The 20,383-nt window shown below is 38.5% G+C and overlaps 1 pseudogene; it reads left to right on the forward strand.

Annotated features, from left to right (window-relative positions):
• Positions 1 to 3,207: 3,207 nt before the first annotated feature.
• Positions 3,208 to 3,667, forward strand: LOC140509059 (small ribosomal subunit protein uS13-like; annotated as a pseudogene).
• The last annotated feature ends 16,716 nt before the right edge of the window (positions 3,668 to 20,383 follow it).

The raw sequence follows: 20,383 nt of genomic DNA on the forward strand, positions 1-20,383 counted from the left end.
CATTCCATGACCTTTGATTACATATAATTTTATTGCATTATGATATGAGAAGGATGCATTAACTATCTCTGCCATTCTGCACTGGATTGTGAGGTTTTATGCCCTAGTATATGGTCAACTTTTGTATATGTGCCATGTACTGCTGAAAAAAAGGTATATTCCTTTCTATCCCCATTCAGTTTTCTGCAGAGGTCTATCATATCTACTTTATTCAGGGTTTTATTCACCTCCTTAACTTCTTTCTTGTTTATTTTGAGATAAAATTTATCAGTTTAGAACGGGGGACGTTGAGGTCCCCCACTAGTATAGTTTTGCTGTCTATTTCTTCCTGCAACTCTCTTACCTACTCCTCTGAGAGAAGTTATACTATTTGGAGCATATATGTTTAGTAATGATATTGCTTCATTGTCTGTGGTGCCTTTTAGCAGGATATAGTTTCCTTCGTTATCTCTTTTGATTAGATCTATTTCTGCTTTTGCTCTAACCGAGATTAGAATTGCTACCCTTGCTTTTTTTTACATCAGTTGAAGCACAATATATTATGCTCCACCCTTTTATCCTTTACCCTGTGTGTCCCCTGTTTCAATGTGTGTCTTGTAAACAACATATTGTTGGATTAAGGTTTTTAATCCATTCTGCTGTCTCCATTTTATGGGAGAATTCATCCCATTCACATTCACAGTTATGATTAATATCTGTGTCTTTCCTTCCATCCTCTTTCCCACTGTTTGTTCTCCCTTCTCCCTTCCCCTCCACAACAGAGTTCTAATTTTTGACCACCACTTCCCGCAGTTTTTCCTTCCTTCTTTCAGGCCCCCTCCCTCTTACTTCCCTTTACCCTTACTACTTCTTCCCTCCTTTTTAGCCTCCCATTCCTTTTCTTTCCCCCTTCCCCTCCTATGGAGCAAGGTAGATTTCTATACTTAACTGAGTTTGGTGTTCCCTCCTTGAACCAAATCAGATGAGAGGAAATCTCAAACAATGCTCATCTCCCTCCCCTCTTTCCCTCTACTGTAATATATTTTTGTGCCTCTTTCTGTGATGCAGTTTACCTTTCTCTGCCTCCTCCTTTTCATATCTCCTGTTACAATCCCTTTGCACCCTTTAATCACATTTTTATGAATAGCAATGTTTTTTACCCCCAAGACTTGTACTTGAAGATCTAATTTTCTATTGATCTCTGGCCTTTTCATCAGAAAGGTCTAGAAATCCTTATTTCATTGAATGTCCATCTCCTTGCCTGAAATATTATGCTCAAATTTGCTGGGTAATTGATCCTTTGTTGTAGTCCCAGCTCCTTTGCCTTACGGAATATCATATTCCAATCCCTGTGAACTTTTAATGTAGAAGCTGCCAGATCCTGACTGTAGCTCCTCAATATCTGAATTGTTTCTTTCTGGCTGCCTGCAGTATTTTCTCCTTCATTTGATAGTTCTGGAATTTGGCAATGATGAGCTCCACCTGGGGCTCAGGATCTCTTCCCAGTTTGCTGAGGTGGGGCTGTCTGGGTCAGCTTTGGTCCTGCACTGGTCCCTCTCAGCCACAGCAGGAGGGAATCCCCTTTGGGATTTTCCTAGCCTCACAGGCTAAGAGACTCTTTGCCCCTTCAGTTGACCCCACTGTTTCAGGATTTTTCCTGTGGAAATATTCTCTGGGCTCCTCAATGTCAACAAGCAGAGAGAGAGAGCAATTACCGATCACTTGGCCATCTTGGCCCCCAGAAGTTCAAGTTGGTGACTTACAGACATTTAATTTGCAGGCTGATAGTCTCAGGAGCAGCTGCTGCAATTACCTGGGATTTTGTGCTTCTCTCTCCCTCAGTTCCACTGGACCCCCATCCTGAGCTGATATGCACAAGATTCTGCAGTGTGGCAGCTGCCTCAGACCACCAGGGGCTTCCTGCTCAGCCCTGCCATGGAGGAGACTGTGCTAGTACAGTCTGTGCACAGTGTGCTCTTCCAGTCCTGCTCAACTGATCCTTCCTGATAACCTTCCAATCTGTCCTGGTGTGCAAATCTGCCACAATATGTCTCCTATTGTATTTTACCCCTCCAAAATCCATTCAGATTCTCTTTTTAGAGGTATCTGAAGGAGTTTTTTCTTAGAGCTTAGGTGAGTAGTTGCTCTTATTGCACCATATTGGCTCTGCCCCCCTTCTCAAAGAGGTTTTTTTAAAAAGGGGAAAGGACCTTTTCATACAAAAATATTTATAACACCTCTTTTTGGGGTGGTAAAAAATTGGAAATTGAGGAGATGACCACAAATTCAGGAATGGCTGAACAAGTTGTGGTAAATGATTATGGTGGGATATTATTGTACTATAAGAAATGATGGGATATTATTGTACTGTAAGAAATGAAGCCCATAAAATACCTGTAGAGAGGGACTCTCAACAAATTTTTGGAGTAGCAGAAGTGGAGAACAACAGAGTGGAGGAGATTTCCAACCCAGGGTGACCTGAAAGGCCCACAGGAAACCTCTGTTGCACCAGACGTGTAGTAGAGCGCAGCCCAGCTTTGGCCACACAGTGTGGCCCATGACTAGCCCTCAGGGGTGGAATCTCCAGGGAAGAAATTATGAGCAAGACAGTTTTAGAAAAAACCTGGGAAGACATATTGGTGTGTTTGTCCTTCATTGCCAAAGAAGACCATGTCATCAGAGAAATAATGACATGACTTTCATTTGACTGTTTTTTGAGTGAGGGAGAGCTGTGCGGGTCACCAGCCTCACTTCTCCTCCAGAATCATCTGAATCCAGTGACCAGATATTCATCAGGATGACTGGAGATAACCCAGGGGATGAGGGAGTTGGGGTTAGGCGACTTGCCCAAGGTCACACAGCTAGTGAGTGTCAAGTGTCTGAGGTGAGATTTGAACTCAGGTCCCCCTGACTCCTGCACTGGTGCTCTATCTACTGCACCACCTACCTACCCCAATATAAACTGATGAAGAGTGAAATGAGCAGAACTAGGTGAACATTTTATACAATAACAGCAAAATTGTACGATGATAAACTGCGAATGATTTAGCTATTCTCAACAATATGAGGATTTAAGACAATTGCAAAGAACTCATGACAAAAAATGCTACCTACCTCCAGAGAATGAGCTGGTGCAGCCTGAATGCAGATCAAAGCATACTGTTTTTCACTTTCAAAAAAGAACCTTTAAGCTCTTCCAGAGAAGGCTCTCATGCCACCAATACAGCCATGTCTCTTGTAATCCCCAAGAAGTCCCAGCACATTTTGAGAGTGCTCAACACCAACATTGATGGATGGCAGAAAATAGCTTTTGCTATCACAGTCATCAAAAGTGTGAGTCAAAGATATGCTCATGTAGTACTGAGGAAAGCACACATTGACCTCAGCAAGAGGGGCTGGTGAACTCATTGAAGGTAAGGTAGAGTATGTGATCACCATCATGCAGAATCCCTGGCAATACAAGATTCCAGACTGGTTCCTTAACAGGCAGAAGAATGTAAAGGATGGAAAATATAGCCAGGTTCTGGCCAACGATCTGAACAGTAAGCTATGTGAAGATCTGGAGGGTCTGAAGAAAATTCAGGCACGTTGTGGGCTTTGGCACTTCTGGGGTCTCCAGGTTCAAGAACAGCACACTAAGACTAGAGGCTGCAGAGGTCACACTGTGAATGTGTCCAGAAAGAAGTAAACGACTTCACTGGCCTTGACTACTAATAAATAGTTCATAACAGAAAAACCCCTTTATGGTTCATTTCTGCTCTACATTAATGATTCTATGATGTTTTCCATCAGAAGGACATCATGCCATCACATAGACCGCCCTCAATTTAAATTCAATATGGTCTAATGGAAAGTTTGTTGGACTTGGAGTGAGGAAGAAGAAGATTTTGAACTCTTTCTCTCAGATATTTACTTGACCTTAACAATTCTAATCTCCTCAGAGCCCCAGTTACATAATTTGTAAAAAGGGGTTAGTAATACCGTACTGAACTGTTATGGCACTCAAATAATATCATATGTGCAAAGTGCTTTGTGAAATTTAAAACATCCTATACATATCAGTTATTATTAAACTCTACCAAGAGATCCATAAAAGCCATGACCCTAGATTACAGATACTTATCTGAACTTTGTTTCTCAAAGAAGTTGCGGCTATTGTCTTTAAAGATTCATAAAGTAAAATTATAAAGTATTAAGGGAAAATAAGCTGTTCTGGGACATCAGACATAGAACATCACCTCATCTGGGACCAAGAAGTAGAGTCATGTATTGTCATCAAAAGAAAAAGTTTTGGTCTTCTCTTTTTACATAAAGAAAATAAATAATGAAAATATATTAACATTAATTCTTACGTCTTATGAAATAGATTTCCTCTCTATTTGAAGTTGTTGAACTGGGGATAGGAAGTATAAGACTGTGCCACTCACTAACAATGATCGATCAATTAATAAACAAAATAAGATTTCATTCAACTGTGTGCTGTGTATTGTGCTAAACACTGGGGCTATAAAGACATAAGTGAAAATAGCTTTTGCCCTCAAGGAACATAATTCTAGTGGAGGAGACATGTATAGATCACATATAATATAATCATTATTAATGCAGTGAAGTTTTGAGAGGGAGGGCCCCAATAATTGAGGGGATCAGGAAAGATTTTATGTAGAAAGTAGTTTTTGAGCTGACTTGGGGTCAGATCCTGGAGTAGCTAAACTCTGGGATCACTTTTTTTTGGATATCTATGATCCTATGATCTCCTGCTCTATTGAAATTGAGATTTGTTGAAATCATAACACAAGGGCATTTGCTCCTTATATAGATCATAAAGAAAGTTCATTTGTAGAGGAGAAAAACATTAGTGGACTATAGTCACAATTACAATATGAGCTATGATTTTTCCCCAGTAGTGATTATTTAAACCCTGGTGGAGCTGCTGTGAGGAAAGTGCTTTGTTAATCTCAAAGGGCTGCCGAAATGGCAAATGGCTATTATTACTTTTGATATTACTTAACCTAATCATTCCTTTGACTCAATCCCTTGTGATCAAGGTCAGGCATTTGGAAAATAGCTTTCAAGATCTACAGAATAGCACATGTTCAAAGAAAAAGAAAAAGGTAAGAAATCTGTGAAAGGATAAACCAAAGCCACGGACTTCATTAGCAAGATGGTTCGTCAAAGTGAGTTAACCAGCCTGATTGTTCTGTGCTCTCATTTTATGCTATCTGCCTCTATTCCTCTGGGGAGGAAAGAATAGTATGGGATCTTTCTCTTTTAATGACTCTAACTAAATCCTGATAAATCAATAAATAGGTTATCTGGTATCATGACCCTCCATATATATCTATCCCATCATAAAAACTGTCTAGTTGCCAGGCAATTTTACAAAAAATTAAGTCCTCATCCCCTCATCCATCACTTAAGGCTCAGATAAGATGTGCTTGATCAGTCATAGTAGCCTAATGCAATGTTTTTTGTTCCACTCAAAAAAAACCCACTTTCTCAATGCTTTCTTGGCATGTCTCAGACATATCTGTGATAATCACTCACTAGCACTTTAGGAAAGGGTCCTCTGAGCATTCTTTTTTAGCCTCCTAGTATCATTGCCATTACAGACATGCTTCTCTCTAAATTGTGGGAGGAAAATTCCAGCTGATCCAAATTGCTTCACATCTACCAACAGAGCTTAATGAAGAGAGAGTTCAGCTGTAAAAATGTTCTAAATGATGGGTGATCATACATCACATTTTAGGGACCAGGATCATCCCTAAAAGGTTTCTTCTTTTTTGTCTAAATCTGGGTGTTCAAAAGTAACAAGAAGAAAGACATTTCTATTTTTCCAGCAATGATGACTTCCTAATGCTTTGTATTAGTGTGCCCTGGGAGCGGAACTGTTCCCAGGTTCTCTTTTTACCTTGGCTGGGCCTGGCTTGTTTATCCCACCTGCACTCACTTCATCAGGTCAGGGTGGTTCTAAAAAGGTTCAGACACACAGCTATAGCCTAATCTCAAAGTATTAGACATAACCACGTGTGCATATGAATAAGACACTGTGATTATTTTTATTATTATTATATTTATATATTTATATATAAATATTTCTATTTATATATATTTTTAATATATATTTATAATTATTATTGATATTGACACTATGATTATTTTGTGTAAATTAGAAGCAACCCAATAGGGACTAAGGAGGGTTAAGCATTAGGAAGACATTCATGAAACAGTTACTAAACAAAGAGGAAAAAGTAATAAAAACACTTGCTAAAGAAAAGGCAAAAACAGGAATATTCAAAATATAATTTTGTTCAGTTTGACTCTATTTGGGTTTTTCTTAGGGGCAAAGTTACTTTTGTAGTTTGCCATTTCTTTCTCTAGCTGATTTGCAGATGAGGAAACTGAGGCAAAAGCAGTTGTGTCTTACCCAACGTCACAGATCTAGCGTCTGAGGTCAAGTTTAAACTTGGAAAGATGAGCCTTCTTAATTCCAGACCCATAGCTGTATCCACTGTGCCACCTAGCTGCCCCAAAATATAATCATCTACCCATAAATCTGAGTCACAATTCCACCAAGGCACTCAGTAGGAGGGTACTCACTTTCACTTATAGAAAAATAGCAATGAGAAATGTAGGAAGGGAAAACTATGTGCCTGGGGCAATTAGAAACTGAGCATCAAGTCTATATATTGGTATAGTTGGTTTTTAAAGAACATGCTGCACTCCGCCTCAACTTGCTCCTCTTCTAAGCCTCCCTATTATCCCACTTCTATGCTCCTTCTGGGCCACTGGCTGACACCGTATTAAGGTTTATTTTTGAAAGTAGCAGCATTACACCCTTTATATGAAATAGCAGCCCTAAGCCTGATTTCTGTACCTTTTCATGTCTATTCCCTTGGCTGAGTGCTAATGCAATGTTGAGCTATTTCAGTGTCCTGGGGTTCCCTCAAGCCAGAGAACCTGCAAACTTCTTCAGATAAGCAATTTGAGCCCCAAAGAATTTCTTCCTTTTAAGCCAGAGAGTCTATTAGAGAGGACAACAGCCAAGAATGTTTTTTTCTTCTCTTAGGCTATACATGCTGCTAAATGTTATTTCCATCGCCAATATTTTTCATGTAGCAGGGGTCATTCTCCATTGTCTTCAGGTAGTTGCTGTGTCTTCTCAGTCTCTTGATCTTTGGCTTCTCACTATCACACTTCTGTTATTGATATTCACACTTTTACATTGTGGTCATCCCCTGTCAGCTTTCTTGACTCAATTTAGTCCTTTCTCATGTTTAGGGACTAAGCTTAGGCACTTTCTTAAGGTGAGAAATTTTAAAAATCCACTTCTCCTTGCCTGATATGACCCAGATCAGAAGTTATACATGCCAGGGTCCATAAACAGGTAATTGATTTGCATTTTCTTGGGTGTACCCTTCAAAATTCTGCAAGTAAAAAGCTATATGTTAACAAGCTGATAGAACACAAAGCAATACAGTCATCCCCACCTACTGTCCATCAATCATTAACTATTTATAAAATGCTTACTATTTTCTGTAGACAGTGCTAAAGCTGGAAATACAAAGATCAGCCAAAATACCCCAGACATCAAAAAGCAAAACCCAGTACTTACCTTCAAGAAATGTATATTCTAATGCGGAAGATAGTAGACAAAGGCAATCTCAAAGAGAAGGCATTAATAGCTGGGGTTACCCCAGACATGATTCCTCTAGAAGGTAAGATTTGAGACAAGTCTCAAAGGAATCCAGGGAAACTAAAAGATGGAGGTGAAGAGGGGCAATATTCTAGGTATGGAAGATAGACAGAGCAAAGGCACTGAGAGAGTAGATGAAATTAAATGTTTGAAGAAGGGTAAATACAACAGCCTAGATGGATTGTAGAATGAATGGAAAAAGCGTAAGTTATAAGAAGGTTAGAAAGGTAGGAGGGAGTCAAGTTATAAGGACCATTAACTGCCAGACAAAGGACTTTATATTTTATCTTGGAGATAATAAAAAGCCAATGGAGTTTAGGAAAGAGCCTCCTCTCTAGTATAGAGGCATACAAATAATGTGAGATGAAGAGGAGGGGAAAAGGGGAAGCTCTTATCTAATGTTCTCAGATTTTTCAATTGCAATATGAGGTGAGATCCACAGTTGAGGATGTGGAGGAAGGGTAGCATTATGGTCTTGAAAGATGGGAATTTCTGATACAGTTGTTGCAGAGGAGAGTGGAACATTGAATCCTTTAGGAAGGAACAAAGTGGTTGCCTTGCAGCAGTGAGGACTCAGGTGGGATTGGATTATATCAATTTGTAGTGGGTCCAGCCAACACAGTTTTTTTCATCAACTACATTCATCAGCATGTGAGTAGGAGGGAAAGAGACAGTAATCTAGAACTGAGGGTGGCCAGGTGTGTTTGGCAATAGGGCAAGTATACAAGGGTATTGAAGATAGAGGATGGTACAGAGTTGAATTAGTTCACCAGGTTTTCAAGACAGAGAAAGAACTATAGCTAGTACAGGAATGAAAGTTAGTTAAAGAACTCAGGGATAGAGGGGATAAGAGAACAGTTAGGGGTTGTAAGCCATAGGAAAAGCTAGAATGATAAAAGATCTTGGAAAGAAATTTTGGAGTTGAATAACATGAAAACAGAATGCAGTACATTTGTGGGTAATGATAAGGGTTAAGAATATGACCTTATCATTTTTGTTTACAGTTGAGATAGAGTGGAGAAGGAGTGGACTGGGGAACTGAACATTTGAGGGTTTGAGAATGTATCAATATATATGCTGAAGTCCCCTAGTATGGAAAACAAAAAGAAGAGATAAAGAGAAAGATGGTGTACCAGACACTGATAATAGCCATAAGGATCTGGATTGGGTGATTAATCTGGTTAACATGAACCTCAAAGGAGAATTTGCTTAGCAAAGATGATCCATTGATCAATGTTCAAATGATCAATGATTCCATGTTCAACGTTCAATGATTAAAAACATCTGGAAGTGGCAATGGAGAGCAAGGATCATTCTGACTTCCCCAGCAAAAACAGTGAGTCAGAGCCTATGAGAGAATTTGTAGCCAGTGTTGGAAAGGGTGAAGAGGGAAGCAGTGAAGGAATTCATGAGGGTATCATGTCTCACTGAGGGCCAGAAAAATAAAGAATTGAGAAAGAGGTTTGACATGGAATGTTGTTTCATTGAAGAAGAGGCAGTCCAGATAGCACAGCAGAAAAGACCTGTAGGTCTGGAATGGGACTCAGTGGGAGGGTGAATAGAGTTGAGGGAAATATTCCTAGGGGAGAGGTAAGTTTAGGGTGGATAATGGAGTTTTCATATTAGCAGTCAGGAGTTCCAATTCATTGGAATGGGGTAAATATAAGGAAGTGAGAGAATTTTAGCCATTGAGTAGTGAGTCTGAAAAGAGTATCAGCAGTTTGAAGACAGTTGCATTGAGGGAAGTAAAAGGTTGTTCCAAGTTCTCCTTGAGATTCAGATGAGAGTTCACCCGATAGGAGACAGGATCACATGAAAGCATAAGAGACTAATGTGGAGGACAGATTGCTTTGCTTGTCTTCAAAAAAGGTTCTGGTGGACAGAAGTTGGAAAGGGTAGTATTCAGAAGGTAGTCAAGTGCTGGAGATCTTGGGACAGTCTTACCTGGGTAGGGAGCACATAATGGCTCTCCTTATATAGCAAGGACCCGAGCATACACAGGAGGGCCTGCTGTACAGGTTCTTAGATCTGCTTTTCTAAAAGGAAAGCAAGTTTTGAGGGGTCAACAATTACTTTAATCAAGCACATATGTCATTCACTTAGTTCGGGGGTAAAAGTCAGCACCCTGAACTTCAGAGAAAATACAGAGAAATAAAAATCAACAGATAGGGCTTCCAACTGTATGACCATAAGCAATATATACATCACAGATCAGTAAACAGATCCAACTGTCTGACTATACATACATAGTTACCAGAGAGAGAAGCACCAACATCTGAGTTTTCAAAGCCAGGGGGTTCCTTAGTGGCTTCCCAGAGTCTCATCTGGCACAAAAGCCTTCTTCCAAAAACTAAGCCCTAAAACAAAACCTCACCTCAGAGTATTTACACACTTTTCAGAGCCAGAGGGCAGGACCCTCTGATCTAGTTCCTCAATAGAAATTAACAAAAGGCATTGAGGTCTGTTAATGAGCAGGGAAGATCTTCAACTCTTTTCCCCACCCACCATTATCCTTAAATTACCATTATACTCTCCCATCCTCCAATATATACACCTTATGAGTCCAGAGAAGGCCAGTGAAGTTAATAAAGGTACCAGGGATTCTCTCTGGAGTATATTCCTGTGGCCTAGTACAGAAAGTAATCTTGGGTCAGGATCCAAAAAGAAAACAGCCAGCAAGTACTGCAATTCAGTACTTATGTCTTTGAGCTGTTTTAAACAGATTCTCTTCAAATAGATAGTTTTATTTGAGGGCCAATTTACTCTCTAGTCATCAGAATAGAGTAAATTTAGTTTTTTCGTACAAATGTCCTTTCTGACCCCATTTGGGAAATAAAATGTCCATATACAAAAGGGAAAGTACCTTACATTATTTTACAACTCTACACGGTGGTGACTTTCATAAAACCATTTTACATATACTTGTTAACTTTTCTGTGACCCAACAAGAAATAATGAGGTACCTAGGAAGACCTTGCTTTAATCTTTAGCATTTAGAGGAATAGAGACTAATTAAAGTAATTTCTGTATAGAAGAAAGCAATGAGTCACATAACTGTTAGCCAATGATGTAGCTAATACTACATCAATCATTGTAGCATCTACAGAACAATACTGAAGATCTGAGAGATTAAGCAAAAGTGAAATCAAGGAAACATGACAATGTCACACCAGGAAAAAGGTTGCAAATTTCTTTCATCTCTTGACTGTCACACTGCACTGCTGATGCCCATGGAATTATTGGAAATGGTGCTGTTGTTGTAAACACCTAAGGAACTTGCAATGCTGATATTAGAGAAGATGATCAGTATCCATATAGGGTTTGCTGCTTCTCTGTTAATGTTTGCCCTTGGGTGAGCACCATTTCAATATGGTCAGGAAGATGTCAGGTACAAATTGCTCAAAATTTTTTCTGTATTGGGAATAACTTAAAAATTGAAACTTAGATCCCATTGATTTTTCTTATATCAGTTGAGATGGATTTTCTTTTTAGGTAGTGAGGATAAGGTCAGTTACAGCAATGATCTATGTTTATGTTTATGTTAGTTGACATGTTTATATATATAATACATATCACACATTTGCTTATATATAATTCTATATTTGGTTTTATATGTACAGTACATATAGGTATTGTGTATATTTCAAAATATATTTATTTGTGTATACACACACATCACACATAAATATTTCCCTCTCCATCTTTCTCTCACCCTCCTCTTTTCCCAGGGCTTGTGATTTCATATGAGTGAGAAAAATCCTGGATATAGAAACTCCTGCTTTGATACAAATATAAGTTATCTAAAGTTAAAGTTATAGAGAATTGCCTGGGGCCCTGAAAGATTAAGTGCTTAACCCATAGTCACACTGTTAGTGCCCATCAGAGTCAGGACTTCCTCAATTACACAAAGCCACAATGTCTATTAGATAATCTTTGATGGCTTCAGAACATAAATTTCTACTTTAAAATACAGCTACTTTTAAAGTATATCTGTAAAGCCAACACAATTCTATAGTATGCCTCAAATATAATTAAAATAACTGAGGTTACAATTATATTAGACAAAATGAGGTTACCTTACTTTAGGCAAACCCAAAATCCAAATACACATAATAGCAAAGTTCTAGTGATAATCTATTTCTTAAAATCAGTCCTTGTATGATTCCTTTAGTTTTAAAAATGTACTTCCATTGTCAAAGATTTCTGTTAGTCAACAATAGTATTTATGTCCCAGATACTATGATATGCATTGGAGATAGAAAAAAAAAGGCAAAAGACAGTCCCTACCATTGAGGAGCTCACAATCTGATTGGGGAGAGAACACGGAAACTGCCATGTACAGAGAAAATATAAACAACATAAATTAGAATTAATCAAGAAAGGAAAGGCACTACAATTAAGCGAGCTTAGGAAAGATTCCCTGCAGAAGGGAACTGGGACTTTGAAAAGAAGTTATGGAAGCCAGAAGGTAGAGATAAGGAGGGAGAGCATTCCAAGCATTAGGGACAACCAATGACAATGCTCAGAGCCAAGAGATGAACTGTCTTACTGAAAAGAGCAAGAGGACAAGTATTACTGGATCAAAGAGTGGGGAGGGGATGGTAGGAGAGAAAAAGATCAGAAATGTAAAAGAATAGGTTACGGAGGGCTTTGAAAACCAAACTGAGGATTTTATATTTGATCCTTCAGATGATAAGAAGTGTCTTGGTTTATTGAGTAGGGTAGGGGGATGGCCCTAGGAAAATCACTTTGGTGGCTGAATAGAGGTTAGACTGGAGTCCTGAGTGATTTGTAACAGGCAGTCCAATCAGCAGGCCATTACAAAAGTGCAAGTGTGAGGAGATGAGATCATAGCAGTGTAAGAAGAATGAAGGAAATAAATTCAAGAGATATCACAAAGGCAAAATCAATAAGCCAAATTAGATATGGGAGGATGAGAGATAGTGAGCAGTTGAGGATGATACCTAAAGGGGGAGATATTGGAGGATGAGATGGTTCTCTTGAAAGTAATGAGGACATTTTGAAAGGAGAAAGGTTAGGTTGGGGAAGGAAGAGGATCAAAACAGGCATGCTAAGTTTAAGATGTCTATGGTATAACCAGTTTGAGATGTCTAATAGGCAGTTGGAGATGGGAGATTGCAGACCACCAGAGAGGTTAGGGTTGGGTAAACTGGATTTAAGAATCATTAGCATAGGGATAATAATTGCATCTATGGGAACTGATGAGATCACCAAGGAAAAGAGTATAGAAAAAGAGAAGAAGGCCCAGGACAGATAGCCCTGTGGAACTTCTAATTGATAGAAAGCAGGATTACTTCCATGCTGTTAATCAGGTGCTGCTGGAGCTGCAAGGATCAAAGGAACAACTTTGACAAATCAGTGGAATATAACAAGCAGCCTTACTGAAAAGTAGTTAGTTCCTATTGGAACCTCCTCCATAGGGTTCAAATGGAGAAGATTAGGTCTCTTCCTACTTGATCAGACTGTTGTCTAGCACATCATTAATGGAGACACCAAAATAAAGCAGAAAAAATGCTTAGTTTAGAAAACAATAAACTCTGAAGAAAGGACATGGTCTGAAAGTTTCCTAATTGCCAGCCTTTGGATATTGTAGGATTTGCTTCCTACTTATTGATTAGGCTGTAAGACAGTGTGCTGGTAATGGGATTGGGTTCTGAAGTTCACTTCTCTGACCTAGAAAACAGGAGGCCTGGGTTTGGGACCTTGATCTATTCACAAATTCCCTCTGTTATATGAGAAAGTTATTTCATTTCTTTGGGCATAAATATAAATATATATATATATAAAATGGAAGATAGTAATTATACAATTATTGGAATTTCTCAAAAACAGACTAATTTTCTTTTTTAAAAATAATATTTATTGATATATCATTTTTATAACTGCCAAAATTTTCCCTGTATCTCTCCTCTTTTCTTTCCTGGAGAGCTATTCACATAACAAAGAATACTTTTGATGAAGAAAAAAAAGGAAAAAACAAGAACAAAACTGATCAATATATTAAAAATCTGAAAATAATGTCAATGTTCTACACCTCTGAATATCTCACCTCTGCAAAACAGTAGTGGGAGGTGTCTTCTCATAACTTGTCCTTGGGGTTAAAGGTATTCTCTATAATCTCGCAACATTCATTTGCAGTTGTTTTTGTAGTGAGATAGATGATTAATTGGAGCCTTATTTTAGTCCTATCAGTATTAATTTAGTTTGATAAGTTTCCACAGTGTGGTAATTATAAGTTCTGATAGTAAGCCTCAGAACTGTGAAGTACAGATTGGAAGTTCACTTGTTTAATCATAGGAAGCTCACTAGAGGACTTCCACCCTTGTTTTTCCTTGTTATGGTGACCAAGCCTAGAGTGGCAGAGGTGACTTAATTACATGGAAAGGCCCCCAGATATTTTTGTCACCCTTCCATCCCTTGTCATCCCTCTTTTGCCAACATGGGGAGATGACCATAAGTACCTGTCCTGCATCTTGCCTTTTTATAGGCTCACCAGCCCCTGTCGAAGTTTTGACATCTCTTTATCAGCCCAGCCCAGTGGTGTGCTCATCACCTTCATAGAACCTTTGGGAGGGTCAAGAGAGATCTCTTAAAGTCTAGCCCATTTGCCAAGCAGTTGGATTCTAGATTTTGTGTAGACCCTCCTAGAGGGTCATGAGCAAGGTCTATCATGAGGAAAATCTGAGATCTATTTCATTGGACAGGGCCATAGACCCTTTAATAAAGTGCCATTGTCTCAGAGCTCTGCCTCAGTGGGTTTTTTGTTTGTTTGCTTCCTTGTTTTTTGCAGATTGGACAATTTTGAATATTCCCCAAAGTAGTAATTGTTTTTTCCATTTATATCGTTATAGTCACCATACATGTTGTTTTTTTCTTATGCTCACTTCATTCTGCATCAGTTCATTTGTCTTTCTATGCTTTCCTATTCTCATTGTATTTATTTCTTATAAAACAACATTTCATTATAAGTATGCACTGCAATATGTTTAACTACTGCCCAATGAATGGAAATCTACTTCATTTCCTGTCATTAAACTGATTCTACAAATGCATACAGGGTCTTTCTTCTTATGAAATACTTTCTTTGGGTATATGCTTAGTAATGCAATCTTTAGATCAAAGGGTATAGATATTTTAGTCACTTCATTTGTATAATATCAAATAGCTTTCCAAAATACCCGTACTGACTCATAGCAACATCAACAATGCACTATTGTGCCTATCTTGTCACACTCCTTTTCACCATTAACTGATCTTTTGTCATATTTGACAATTTGCTGGGGGAGTGTGTGTGTGTGTGTGTGATAAAATCTTTATTTGATAGAAATATTTTTTCCTCATTCACTACTTTCTTTCTTATTCTAGATATATACATTTTGTTCACATAGAAGTTTTTCAGTTTTATGGAATGAAAATTATCCAATTGACCTTTTGTAATTGCCTTTATCTCTTGTTTGGTTAATAATATATCTTCTACTTATAGCTATGAAAGTCATTAGATTTGCTTCTCTTCTCATTTTTTTATGACATGATCTATAATTTCAGGTAAAGTATCTGTTTTGAATTCATTATGGAATAATTTATTAGGTTATACACTCAATTTATCCCAGACTGGTTTTTAGTTTTCCCCCCAATTTTTTTTAATCAAATAGGGAGTTCTTTCCTAGGTAATTTGTGTTTTCTGGTTTAGTGAACACTGGGTTACTGAGTTCCATTTTTTTTCTGATTCTTGTGCTGTCCGATCCATTAATCTCTTTCCCTATTTTTTAAACCAATTGCAAATGGTTTTGGTGACTGCTGCCATATAATCTCTTTCAGAAATGAGAAAGTTTTATCCCTCATTCATTTTTACATCTTAAAATTATTTCCTTCCATAAGCTAGATCTTTTGTTTCTCCAAATGAATTTTATTATTATTTTCTAATGTTCTGTTAAGAATCTCTTTGAGATTTAACTGGCATAGCATTAAAACTGTAAATTAATTTTGTTAGTATTTTCATTTTCTTTGTATTACAAAAGCCTAGCCATGAACACTGAATGTCCCTATAGCTATTTATTTTTTCTTTATTTCTTTAATGATTACTTTGTAATGGAAACCATACATGTATTTTGTGTGCTTTGTTAGATTGATCTACAGACATTTATGGACTTTGTAATTATTACGAATGGCATTAGCCTTTCTATTACTGCTTCAACAAATTGTGTTTATTTTTATGGGCTTATTTCATAGTCTGAAATTTGCTGAAATTAGTAATTGTCTCAATGAGCATGTTTGATGACCCCTTGGATTTTCTAAGTAAGCCACTCCATCACCAACAAATAAATATAGTTTTATTTCTTCTTTATCATTTTTTACTTGTCATGGTTATTATAAGAATTTCTAAGACTGTCAAATAATACTGGAAAGAGAGGGTTCCTTGTTTTATTCCTGTATTAATGAAGAAAGTTTCTAGTGTTACCTCTATTTTATACAAAGCTTGCTTTTATTTTGGTTAGATGCTTTGTAGGGTATTTCCCCAAGCAGCCAAGATTTCTATAGCATTTAAATTTTCACAAAGGACAGGGTTAGACACCTTTCAGGGGTCTGGAACTACAATAATGAATCGTGTTCTCCCATTCCGATAATCACACATACTATCCCGACCCCAGTGGAGGAAAGTCAAGGGTTAATGGTTCAAGAGAGTTTGACCAGAGAAGATAGAGCAGGACCACACTGGGTGGTCCAGACTAGTTGTTGGTTAGTTCTTAGGAGTGAGCCAAGAGTCAGGGATGAGAGCAAAGACTTCTCAGAGATAAGGAAACAGCTCCTTTACTTTGGTAATACTCAGGAGGACAGGAAATCTAGACCAAGATAGAAGGTGAGAAGAAGTAGACCTTGAGCAACTTAATGGTCAGGCTGGAACCCTGGAGTAAACAGACAGGAACAGGACTGGGAAGACATGGAGAGTCCAGGGCAAGCTGGGCAGTTATTTAGGGTTGAGGCCTCAGCTCTGTCAGTATCTCATTCCCAGCACTCTCTTTATCACAGAGGCCTTTTAACAGTTGGCCCAAGTGTTCTGGCCAGGTTGATTATGCTTCTTTAAGCGGGGTAGACCTGGCATGAGCTCAGATCGTTTGAGAATCTTAGATGCTACTTCACTAACACCTGCTGCCATACCAGGCAAAGAAGAGGAGGTGGCATACTCCTTGCTTCTTATTGCCTTTTCCCAGCTCTCTAGCCAACACCACCAAACTTGCTTTCTTCCTTTGTAAAAGAGGTCTGTTCACTGAATGGGCATTACCTCACTTAAAGTGAGAACTTGAAAAGATCTTAGCTTGAAAGGGTCAAGGTCTCCCACTGCATCCTGGGCCATCTCCAGTCATCCTGGTCACCATCTGGCCACTGGAACTGGATGTCTCTGGAGAAAGTGAGGCTGGTGCCTGCACACTCTCCCTCACTCAAAATTCAAGTGCAGGTCATGTCATCATCTCCCTTATGTCATGGTCCTTTTTGAGAATGAAGGACAAACCACACAACACAATGTGCTTGAAATAGGTACTATGGGAATTATTACGCACATTTTATTGTTAAAGCTTAGAGATATTTATAGACTTTTCCTTAGTTAACAGCTAAATTACAGGCATATACTTTAATACAGGTTTCCTGACATTAGATGTAGTTCACTTCCCATTCTTTCACCTTCTACATGAAACCTTTTCTAATTCCCCATCTGCATTTTAGCATCGTCATTTTCAATGAAAATGAATCCCTCCCATTCCCTAAAATAATTACCTTGTATTTTTGACATATATTTATATGTGGGAGTACGCTCTTTCTTGACGGAATATGAGCTCCCCAGAATCACACAGTTAAGAGTTGGAAGAGACCTTTGTGACAGTCTAATCCAATCCCCTTCTTTGATAATCAGCACAAAACAAGACCCTAGAAAAGTCAATTCACTTGCCCAATCATACAACCATTGAGTGGCTAAGCAAGCACAGACTAGAACTCAGTTATCCTAATTCTCAGAACCCAGTGCTCTTTCTTCTATTAATCAACGAGTGAACGACCATTTATCTAACATTGCTCTGCACCAGTTAGATGCTAGATGCTAAAGTACAAAGAATGAGGAAAAGAAGCTTACAGGCTAATATGAAAGACAACAAATAAATATAGAAGTACATACAGAGGAAATATTTTAAAGAATAAAAATAAATAGAGGATAATTTAATGAAAAGTAGTTAGGGATAGATGGTGATAGTATTTGATGGAATGCTAAAAGGCTTCATTTATAAATTGGTGCTTGGGCTAAATCTTGAAGGAACAGAGTGATTTTTTTGAGGCAGATATCAGGAAGGAGTTAATTCTGGCCATGGAGGATGGCCAGTACAAGGACACAGAAATGAGAGATGTAGCATGTGTGAGGTACACAGAGAGGAAAGTTTGGCTGGAACACACAGTATGGGACTCACACACACACACACACACACACACACATACACACACAACACACAGAGAGAGAGAGAGAGAGAGAGAGAGAGAGAGAGAGACAGAGACAGAGACAGAGACAGAGACAGAGACAGAGAAAGAGAGAGATGGGGTAGAAAAGTCAGAATCAAAGAGAATAGCGCTGGTGATTTTGTCCACTCCCCCATTTCAAAATTCAAGAAACTGAGGCCACAAGAAGTTAAGTGAATTTCTCAAGGTCACATAGGTAGTAAGAAAGAGTATTTAATTGTAAGTAATCTAATTTTAGATTTAGTATCCATTCTTCAATAGGATGACTTCAGATCGTTTAATAAGTGAGGAAACTGAAAACAAGAAAATGGAACAAGGAAACCCACGATAATGTTTAAAAGAAATGATAGTAAGAATCATCACAGATCCAAGTGTAGGCGTTCTGAGACTGGAGACAATAAACTTAAACTACACTGGTCCTAATCACTGGGTCCCTTTTTGGAAATCATGTGAACTACCTCCCTTCACCCCTCCCCTGCCCCCTGCCCCGCCATTTCCTGGGGTTGCTGTAAATGCATTACATGGAACAAGTGATTTATTTGTTTCTCCTTTATGGGAAAAATTTGCAACCTGACTTCTGGATAATTTCCCCCCATTCTACTCGCAGGAGCTACATGCTGTGCTGTCCAAGCTAGATAAACATGGGAGGCTCTCTTTGTGTTGCATTTATCGAATGAGTGAGAAATAAATTGAGTTCTAAGAACAGAAAATGAATGTAAGTAAGGTGTGCTGGTTTATCATCATATACAACTCGTTCTCTCCACCAGAACCTAGCCATTCTGCACAGCAGAATTTCCTCAGCTAAAGCTGGAGAGAGGCATTTTGCAAAGTAGCTGAACTTTAAGAAAAAAACATTCCACTGGCCCCCTGGAGCCTGTTAACACATTCCTGCTGTCTTTTCATTACAGCTTCCCCCATTGCACCCGAGTTCCTGAATGCTACATTTTTAAATGTCATTAAAAAAATTAACGATGCTCGACTTAGGGGGAAAAGGCACAAAACCAAAAAGAAAAAAAAACTGAAAAAGAGAACTGTTCTTAGAAGAAAAAAAGAAAAAAGTAATTTGGTGCTTCAGGGTCTGAGAATAATTACTCTTTCAAGTAGCATTTTGTAAAGAATAGAAAAGCAGAAGACATTGAAGAGCTTGGAGAGGACAGAGAGTGTCCCAAAGTATGGTCCCATGTAGAAACACAGAGTCTTTGGAGGGAAGAGAACGGAGAACTACTTCAAAGGAAAACAAACAAACAAAATCTTCCATCTCAAAAAAAACTGAGAGAAAAAGAGAAATGTCCTCAAAACTCTTTCCTTCTCACATTCTTTTTTCTCTTGTCCTCTCCCCTTTACTTCCCTACTTTCTCTTCCCTTCACATAAGACACATTCCCTTCTCTCTCTCTACTCTATCAATGATCTCATCAATTCTTCTGGACTCAATCTACGATCTGTAATTTGTAGAACCAGTCATAGTCTCTCTCTTAATCTCCAGTCCTACATCACCAACTGCTTAACAGGCAATTCCTCTCTGTTCAAAAAGAACTTATTTTCTCCCTCCCATCCTTGTTTCCAAATTCCTATTTATGCCCCATTTCCTCTACTCATACAGCCACCATTCTATTGCAGGTGTCCTTCACTTTTTCTTGGACTTTTTATGACAGCTTCCTCTTTGATTTTGAACTCTGCTCAGCTTTTCCTTTCTTTGGTTTCTCTGGTACTCCAGTCTCTTCTCTTTCTGATTCATACTCAACACAGTCAACAAAATTATACGCCTAAAGCACTAGCTGCTACTGTCACTCCCCAGCTCAAGGAGCTCCACCAGTTTCCTATTGCCTCCAGGATAAAATATGAATTCATCTGTTTGACATTTTCAGCCTTTCACAATCAAGCCTATCCTATCCTTTCAAGGCTACTGTTTCTCCCCTTCAGACACTTTTCAGTATGGGCAACTGGCCCACCTATCTTCACACATGAAATGCCACCTCCCATTTATATACTTTTGCACAGGTCATCCACTATGGAATTACCTCACTGCTACTGAATGGAATCCACTGTTATCTCCAAAAATCAGTTAAATGAAGTTTCTTCATGAGCCTTTCTGATTAGACCATCAGTTAGTTGTTCCCCACTCTCTGAAATTACATTTTACTTACTTTGAATATACTTTGTATCTAGTGATATACCTGCATAATGTTCCCCAA

Source organism: Notamacropus eugenii, chromosome 5, assembly GCF_028372415.1.
Source record: "Notamacropus eugenii isolate mMacEug1 chromosome 5, mMacEug1.pri_v2, whole genome shotgun sequence".
Lineage (NCBI taxonomy): Eukaryota > Metazoa > Chordata > Mammalia > Diprotodontia > Macropodidae > Notamacropus > Notamacropus eugenii.